This window comes from Dryas octopetala, chromosome 2 (assembly GCF_963921425.1).
Source record: "Dryas octopetala chromosome 2, drDryOcto1.1, whole genome shotgun sequence".
Classification (NCBI taxonomy): Eukaryota; Viridiplantae; Streptophyta; class Magnoliopsida; order Rosales; family Rosaceae; genus Dryas; species Dryas octopetala.
The window spans coordinates 32051043-32059113 of NC_141367.1; the positions used below are offsets into that span (position 1 = coordinate 32051043).

Sequence of the window (8071 nt, forward strand, 5' to 3'; positions counted from 1 at the left end):
GAGGAAGTGCTTGTTTTGTTTGACCCTCCAACCTCTCTCCTCTCAATGTTGGGAAGGTGCGGTGGGTTGTCGTCGTCACTCTTCTTCTTCTATTATTATTGACAATTTGGCATATACCTCTCTTTTCATGTTTTTATTTTCTCATTTTTACAATGTACTATTTGTTGGGCCACCCAGCAAAAACTTAATTTTTTCTATATTTGGTGATATATTTATTACTCCCCTATTTATTTCCATTTTTATTTTTGGCAAATACAATTATTTATGATTTCACTATTTCTTTTTTTCTTCAAGAAGAAATATTTTATTATCATGATATTGATTCTTACAAAAATATGAAAAAAAATTACATGTAACGAGTATAAGTATTTTCACAATATCTCCTCACATATTCACTATGTAATCAATTATTATAAAAATATAAATATATCATATATGCACTCGTTAAATACAAATTTTTTCTAAAAACAGCTCAAAATATTAAGGAACCTTCAAATAGCAAACTGGGCCAATTCATGAGCAACCCAATTCCCCTCTCGATTGCAAATTTGCAATGATTACTCGACTGATGTTCATCTGAGACAAAAGAAGCTTAATGACCTCCCCACCATCTCGAGCAAAGAGAAGACCAAAATGAAGAGCAAATATATATTTTTCTGTTTCTTTACTATAGTATTTAGCTATGCGGATATTTACACCTACCTATGTTCTCACACTATGGAACAATCTCACATCCTCATCTAAAAAGAATAAATAATACTAAAGATCATAAATTTATATCTTAAATTTGGATCCAAATAATATATCAATATAATATTTATTGTAAATGAACAAGTTTAAATAGACTCATACATGCATGGTACATCTATTAATCAACATTCAAAAGAATTGTTTGGCCAAAAAAAAACATTCAAAAGAATTGGAAAAACATTAACAAAAAAAAAAAAGAGTTGTACTATCTTCTACACCATTATATATACCTGGATTTTCTTTAAGATCTTCTGTTTTTCCTCTCATTTTTCACAAATTACTTTTTGGAAAAACTATACAAGTCATATAGAATTTAGATGTTCATTCTATTTCTAAATCAGGAAATTAACATATATAAATTATAAATTAAATGTTGGTCGGTTTCTCTTTCTTGACTGCTGTCAAAGGTGTATTGTCAATTGTGTATGTCGTCAAAAATACTCCCAATATTCCACCACCATGATGATTTATCAAAATTTCATTTATATGATAACAAAAAAATTAAATGTAAATGATTGGATGAGATTAAACATGTAGGTCCTTGTCACCGTCTCTCATATAAAAACTTATAATGAGTTAAGAAATAATTAAAGAAACGCATGCTTGTTCCCTATTGTTTTTATTGAAGAAGAAGGGGTGTTGAAGAATTTGTTAGGTGCTGTAAGGTCTTATTAGCTATTTATAGACTCGCATATCAAATTATCAAATCCCATTTTTCCAGCATGGACTCACCTTTATGTGCTTTGTATTTTACTAACTTATAAATATTTCAAGATTAATTATCTTTTTAGTTTTTGTATGTTATACTTGGGATAGTACGATAATCTGCACCCACATTTGGGGATCATTTTATTGAATCAGTATGTTATATTGTTAAATTTTTATCATCTAAAATTGAGTGAGATAATTTTTAAATGTATAATTTTGATTAATATTTCTTATTTTCTACAAAAGGAGGTTAAAGAAAGAGAAGAGATTCGAAGTTCAACTTAATTTGATGGTGGGAAATACCCATAATCAAGTGAGTCAGAAGGCCTATGATACATCATTCACTGTATATACATGATCTAATGCAAGATTTGATCGTTTAATTAAATTTTCTTTTATTCCTAAAGAGAGAATTAATGCTAGCCATGACAAAAGTGAAAGAAACAAAAAAGGAAACAGAGAATATTAACGTTAGGGAATACAAATGTGGATATTTAAGTGCAAGGGTATCAAAACCCAATTAAGAAATATTCTTGGCATATCCAGACCTGACGTGGAGTAGACGTGTCTATCTCTTCCCAATCATATCATTTACATCTTAAAGCAATTAAAAAAAAGTAATTCAATTGTACATGTCATTTCTTTGCATCAATAAAATTAGGCATTTTATTGTATCCCACTAACATGTTTAAGGGATATCCCTTTCAAAAAAATAAAAAAACATGTTTAAGGGCTCATATACATATTACAATTGGTTATTTATTAATCTTTTATTCCCGTAGTTTTAGAAACATGAGGGCATTCAATTAATTACTCATTACTGTCTCTAAGTATGGTGTCAACATTGGACTTAAGCCACTAGGAACAATGATCCTGGTGCTATTTAATTTTAATTACTTTTAATTTTGCCTTTGAAACGTAATTATTTAGTAGCATGGTCATAAACATCAACAATGTATTCTGAAGTATTGTGAGTGTTTTTTGATAATTCATTTATTTATAATTATTTTTTTATAAAACATTTAACGAGATCACAACTCACAATTTGGGGTAGCAATATTTGGCATGATAGGAAAATACAACTCGAAAAAAACAATGATTATGAGATAGAGATGAGAGGAGAGGGTAACAATGGAGGTTTTTTGCTTGTATTTCACGGGTAGGGAAGGAGGAGATAAAATGGTATTAATGAAAAAGTATGAAGATGAAAAAAATTGAAAGCTTTTCTGACCTGATCAAGTCAATATGATACGCCCGTTTATCAACAAGAACAAACAGTTGCCTAATACAAACTATACTATTTATTCTAGAATTTTAGTTAACCTTTTACAATACTGGAAAATTGAAAGGATGGAAGGATTATCAGATTTTGAGATACAGTGTTTCAAATAAAAAGCTATATAATTGATCATAAAACTTTTATAGACAAAGAAGTCACATTTGCCTCTGCACAGATGTTGTATGTGCAATCTTTGACTATGTTAATAACAAATTTTAACGTCGATTGCTAATTGATTAAAACATAAGGATTAAATTGGTAATTTACAAAATATGAGGACCAAATTTATTTTTGAGTCAAAACACAAAAACCAAAAACATATTCATTCATTTTCAATTATTTTGTGTCTACGTAGCATTAATTTTGTGTCCATATTATTAAAAAAAAATCGCATCAGCTATGTTCAAGTGATATTTAACGATTTTTTGGACAAAAATTTCGACATACATTAATTAATTTATGAATTTAAAATTTGGATATTTGTAGATCAATCTAAAATATTCTTTATGATTAGTAAATGTGAGTCCGAAACTTCTATTCCCAAATTGTGTCTCCATAATAATAGTAATTTTTTTTGGGTTATTGTTTCTCTCTCTCTCTCTCTCTCCCTTTGCACTCGGTAAAATCCTTTAGAAGCGGCCAAGAAGTCAGCGATGTCAAAACCCCTTTGTGCCCCCACAAATATCGTCATATTGGCAAACAGGAAGGTCGTAAATGCTACTTTTCTGTACCTCAGGTCCTCAACTAATCAACTTAGTTTATTTTAAAACGAATTCAGCCACAAGAAAATTGTGGATATATAAGGAAGAGTGAAAGACTTGTTTACTGCATGTGCCATAAAAAAACAAAAAATAGACAAAAAGACAAAATGATTAATCTTATCTGCCTCAAGAGGCGGCCAGAAAATGTTCACCTCAATCTTCTAAGTTCGAAGTTTCTAACAATACGAAGAATTCTTTAAATAATAAATTTTAAACTTAATATGTTATTAAAATTTAAGTGAATTAATAATATTACCTCTATGGCTCTATCAACATCCCACGTAAAATTACCGACACATTATTTTGTTTCTCTACATGTCTCTATATATTGTAGAGACCATCTCTTCGATCCATGAACATGCTTTCTTTTTGTACAACTATTCATGTTTGTTTGGCATCACAATATTTTTTTTGGGCCATGACTTTTTCTTAATTAATTAATTAATTATTTTGTGCATTATTATTGTTTTCCATTGTATCATTGGGTGTGGGATTTGGTCGATTGTACACACCAAATGCACTTATTCCTTGTAATGATGTAATAAATAAAACTTCTACGTAGTTAAACCACTCAGCACATACTCCATAGATTAATTAAAATACTCAACCCACTCCCTTACTCAAAAAAATAAGATATTTATGGTGCCTCTAATAATATTGCAATGGGCCAATGGCACTGCATTATTGGGGTTTTGTTACTTTTGTATGCATCTTGAAGACTAGCTTCAAGCCAAAGGTCTACACTTTTTGACCAAAAAAAAAAAAGGTCTACACTCTACAATAACAGTAGGATAAGCCCGTGACACGTACTGTCCAACATGTTTTCTCTTTTTATTTACTTTTTGTGTTCACTATCTCAGATCTTTTATACATTTTCCATCTCACTTGAATGTTTTTATGGTTTATTTTATAATATAATATTAGTGTAAACTTTTATTTATTATTTTGAGAAGGAGTAGGTTAGAGTGAAACTTTTGTCGAAGCCTCCAAGGATAAGGCTCAAATATTATATAATAAGATTGGACATGACATATAATGAAATCGATTATTTAGGTTCTTGGTTATCAAAATATTTAAATCTTAGATCTATCATGTCAAATTTCTTATTTATATACTTAATGTATTAAACTCTGTTTTTATATTCATATGCTTAACCTTTTTGTGTTTGCTACTTTGCTTCCTATATAGAATATATTATATAATTATATATGAATTAACTACCCATAAGACCGACAATTTTCTAAAATACGCAAAAGTTGGTTTCATAATTTTAAAAACAAAATCTTGGCATTTTTCCAATTTGCTTTAAGGTACGTCGATTTTTTTTAAATTTTTTATAGTTATAATTGTGATTGTACCAATTTAAAAATATAATCAGTTGTAACAGCTAAAGAGGTTTAAAACCTTATATTCTATTATGCAAAATTTATATGCACAATGTGAAAGTAATATATTGTGGTGATTTGGTTTAGCAAGTGGATTGTATGCATTTTGATATCACATAAAAATTAGATTATTCAACTGAAAACCAAATTTTTTGTTCTATTATCCAAGACTATACCAATCTTGTTGATGCTTTCATTTTTACTAGGAAAACTCTCCACCAAATAAGTGGAAAAGAAATGATGAGACAAAAAGAAAGAATTGGTCTATTACTCGATTTCCATTTTGCAATCAATACCCGAACAAGAAAAGTTTCCTATAAGATTCCCACTGGCCATATTCAATAATGATTGAGGGAACCACTCTGCCTAAGTAGGAAAAGTTTTTTGCTTCTGAACTTGTCTTTACTATGTTTACTTCTTTATTATAATTGTTTTTTTTTTTCTTTTGATCTTTGGGCCCATTTAACCAAAAGAAAATGTGGGCTTTTATTTTTCAGACTAAATGTGGGTTAAATGTGGGCTTCATAACCCCTAAACCAAAATAGACCATAAACCCATCACACTATATTGTACACCTCTACACCAGCTCAAAGTTAAAACTTCAAAGTGTTCCCTCCTCTACTTCCTCTTTTACTTTATCGGGAAGGCTCTCTACCTTCATTTGTCTCAATCCATACATAGACAATTACACTAAAAAAATCTTTGTTGATTTGACTTTCAATGGTTGTGCTTTGACTAATCGTACCTTAAGCAGACAAGAAGCAAATCAGCACCTGATTAAGAAGTTGGCGTTTGAGAATTGAGGGACAGAAAGAACAGAAGAGATGGAAGAAAGTGGAGAGAAAGAAAGAGTGTGTGTGACAGGTGCTGGAGGTTTTGTGGCATCTTGGGTCGTCAAGTTCCTCCTCTCTGAGGGATACATGGTTCATGGCACTATTAGAAACCCATGTAATCTTTTCTTCTATCTTTTTCTTTGCATACCTTACCCACCTTTCTTTATGATTATTATTATTTTTTTGCCATAAAAATATGAATTGGATCTACAAATTATCCATTTCTCATGTTCTATTTGTTAAGATTATACCATATAAAATATTTAAAGTCTTGCGTTACAATATATATATAATGTCATGAGTCTCTCCACCACCCGTTGACATTTAGTTATGCTCTAATTTCTTTCACTGTTAATGTACTTAATTCCATTCTAAACATATTTCAGGTGATGAGAAGAATGGCCATTTGAAAAAATTGGAAAACGCAGCTGAGAACTTACAGATATTTGAGGCAGACTTGCTGGACTTTGAAGGTCTTTGTGCTGCCATTGCTGGTTGTACTGGTGTTTTCCACGTTGCCTGCCCTGTTCCTTCAGTACTGGTTCCTAACCCTGAGGCAAGATTTTCAGTCACTCTTTCAAATTATTTTTGTAAACTTTGACCAATTTGTTTTGACTGGCTTCTCTAAGGACATGTTTAATGTTTTGAGTGCTTTTGTAAGAAGCATGGTTAGGAACACACAATTTTTTGTTTACAAATAAAAATGTTTCTTGTAAATATACTTGAAAGTGCTTCCAAATAAAGCACTAAAAAGGGATTCAATAACTGAGAAATCCGAAGCTCCTTGAGAGCTGCCATGGCTGTAACTTGTCCTTTGCCAATTAACTAAAGTATTTTTTGAGAAGTTCCCCTTCCTCTTTAATCACTTCCCTTTTCTAGTAAAGGTGAAATAAATAGTGCTATACTTCCTAAAAAAAGCACTTCTGAAAGAGTTTTTAAGCCTTCTAAAGGCACACCAAACCGACTGAAATGCAGTTTATTATTAATCTTTTTCTTTGTAACTAGGATTTGTTTGTTCTTCTTTAGTTGATTTAAAGGCCAAAACAAAAATTATGCAGCAAGAATTGATTGAACCTGCTGTAACTGGCACACGGAATGTACTAAATGCTTGTAGCAAGGCAAAAGTAAAGAGGGTTGTGGTTGTATCGTCTGTTGGTGCTCTATGGTTGAACCCCGATTGGCCAAAGGAAAAGACCATGGATGAAGAATGTCGGTCTGACAGAGAGTATTGCAAGCAAGTTAAGGTAATCATAATAACAGTGCTTTGAATTAGAAATTTTTCTATGTGAAGTTAACATTATGGAATTAGAGGAACTTGAATCTGTGGAGAATGCTGCTCGTCCTGTGGTTGATGTACGTGATGTTGCCGAAGCACTATTGCTTGCATATAAAAAGCCAGAAGCGGAGGGCAGATACATTTGTACATCATACGTGATAAGAATGCAGCCTTTGGTGGACATGTTGAAGAGCATGTATCCTAACTACAACTACCCTAAAAGGTAAGCTCTTGTAAGCAGATCGAGTATGTAATTATGTATAGAATTTTCACTTTGTCAATCCTCTCATTGCTTCTCTGTTGGGTTTTCATATTTATGTGCATATATATGACAGTTTCACTCAAGTAGTTGAAGATGTGAAGATGAGTTCAGAGAAATTGCAGAAACTTGGTTGGAAGTATAGGCCATTAGAAGAGACTATTGCTGATGCTGTTAAGAACTATGAAGAAAGTGGCATCCTGAGAAAGAATAAAATGTTTCTCAAATAAGTATGGCAGCATAGATAATAAGCATGTGATCTGTTATCCATGTTAATGAATTTTCATATATTGTATCCATTATTGTAGACATGTAGTCTAAACTGGTAAGTGACTGTGATATACATGAAGTGAATGACGCTCCAGCATTAGCAATGAACACATAAATACCTTTAGGGAAAAGGTGCATAACCAAATACCCATATCATTGCCAAAGGGCATCAAAGGAAAATATTATTATTTGTATGTTTAGTGAAAGAATTGAAGGGAATCATATAGGCAAAGAAAGAAGGTAGACCTTCTGAATCATTTGGATTTAACTACTCTATTGATTCTGATAAAAACACTAATGATGCTCAATCAAATTACTTTGACCAAAATTAAATGAAACAATTCCACTTAGTTAATAGGGACAATCCTCTATACAAAAGCACTAGAAAGTAGAAGCATTCTAATTTAAAACTTGATATATATTTTGTTTCACAAGTATATTAGATATGTCATCTAATAAAACCAATGATCCCTAAAATCATGGGCCAATAAAATATCAATTTCGACTGGCTTTGGAACGTTGGTTATGACAGACCAAAATCATGGGCCTA

General features: G+C 31.2%; 1 pseudogene across 1 annotated transcript; it reads left to right on the plus strand.

Annotated features, from left to right (window-relative positions):
- The first annotated feature begins 5540 nt into the window (after positions 1-5540).
- On the plus strand, positions 5541-7605 carry LOC147295797 (cinnamoyl-CoA reductase 1-like; annotated as a pseudogene). The gene is made up of 4 exons (XR_015120485.1): positions 5541-5831; positions 6103-6272; positions 6775-7215; positions 7328-7605. The product of XR_015120485.1 is annotated as a cinnamoyl-CoA reductase 1-like (transcript).
- The last annotated feature ends 466 nt before the right edge of the window (positions 7606-8071 follow it).